A 1976-nucleotide genomic window follows, 5' to 3' on the forward strand; every position below is an offset into this window, starting at 1 on the left:
GAACGATGAGCTGTACGAGATATACGACGACATTGACATAGTTCAGCGAATTAAAAGACAGCGGCTACGCTGGCTAGGTCATGTTGTCCGAATGGACGAAAACACTCCAGCTCTGAAAGTATTCGACGCAGTACCCGCCGGGCGAAGCAGAGGAAGAGGAAGACCTCCACTCCGTTGGAAGGAGCAGGTGGAGAAGGACCTGACTTCACTTGGAATATCTAATTGGCGCCACGTAGAGAAAAGAAGAAACGACTGCCGCGCTGTTGTTAACTCGGCTATAATCGCGTAAGCGGTGTCTACGCCAATTAAGAAGAAGAAGAAGAAGGCAACCACATGAATATWGTTATAATCCTGATAAAATGGTGGGATATGGGAAGTAGGCGCAGTTGTTGCTCGATCTCAGTAATTTTCGAAAAGTAACGTAACGGTTTTAAGGCAATGTATGTAATTGTTTTTTTTTTTCTTTTTTTGTTTGAATTGACTATGTAGTCACTAAGTTGCTAATTTTTGCAAAAGAAAGGTGCGTTGCCAATGCCATTGAAATATTTTTGAACCTAAACTACAAATATATTAATTCCAAAAATCTATGTTCTCACGGAACTTGGTTAAAAAAATTTAAATGCACCGAAAAAACTGCCAAAAAGAGCAATTCTTCACTATTTCAGCGTTTCTTCACTTGAAATGCAATTATAAATGTGGAATACCAAGAATTTATGAAAGTCCCCTTACATGATTTAAATAGTTTGCGTGTGTTTATGTGTCGTCTAGTTCTTTCATATACGATTAATACATGCTACACATACATAAGTAAAATGTTGAGTCTTTCCTTCATTTCCAGTTCATGAACTAGTATTTTTATTGCAATTCTTTTCTTTATCCCTTCACTCACCATTTCTGCTTTAAACAATGTAATCTAGTACCTTAGCTGTTAGTATATATGTACATACATAAAAAAATATATATCTAGTAAGAGATAGATAGAAAATTACTTGTTTCTTGATTATGGTGCTCTTCTTCGCCTGCTTCGGCTCGCCGTGTAATCCACTTTAGTCCAGTCCAGTGCAATGCGCTTCTTGTTAATAGAGCATTTATGATTTATAAACGCGTAAAAATTATTACCATTGCACCTTGCTGACATTGATTTAGCGCGTCTGACCGGTTTTTTTATCCCTTGCACTGGTGTAATGTGAATACACCTCCATTAAGTTCAAGTGGATGTATGTAAAATATAAGCGCATAGTTCTGGGTGGAGTCAAAGGTATGCGTTTTGTTTTCAATGTTAGTGGGATAAATCACTGTGTCGCTTTTGTTTTATGAACTATGCAATTGACATAGTGGAAGAACTTACAGGAGAGAGGTCAGTAAACACACATTTTTGGTCTTTAGAGTCGTCTGCAAAGGTGGCAGTCGAATTTGCAGTGGTTCATGTGAGTTAGAGAAGTATGTTCTTTGACATTTGTTGCTATATTTTTCTTCCCCGAACTTAGTTCAAGTTTTGTAATGGAGCTTAAATTCCACAAATATTTTGTATAAGCTCTCGAGATACTCGTTATCGAAAAGTATGTCTACTCGTATAACTAATTTTTTCCCCTGCGAAATGTTTTTCTCATTACATTAATTGATTTCCGTATTTCCGTAATACAAATAAGCTCTCGAAGTGGGTACGAAAGGAACTCTCGTCTGTGCATCTGAATAAGAAATTTCAGGTGTTATTTTGAAAATAGTTTCTCTAAACTATTAGATCCCGTGAGACTTCGATAACTGAAGGATTCTGTCTTACCCCTTTGTCCTACCTTACCTTAGGGCTTAATTAGCGTTGGTAGCGACATTTTGGTTTGGTATCTGATGAATTCCAAAAATTCGGTATCTGATTCGTGATTAAACTAAAAGGGGAAGTGAAGAACCATTTATTTGCTTCCAGCTTGAATCTACGGCATTTTAACGCATGTTCTCCAAATTGCCAGTGCCCGCTATGG

This window comes from Bactrocera latifrons, unplaced genomic scaffold (assembly GCF_001853355.1).
Source record: "Bactrocera latifrons isolate USDA-ARS-PBARC rearing strain unplaced genomic scaffold, ASM185335v1 scaffold_19, whole genome shotgun sequence".
NCBI classification, from domain to species: Eukaryota; Metazoa; Arthropoda; class Insecta; order Diptera; family Tephritidae; genus Bactrocera; species Bactrocera latifrons.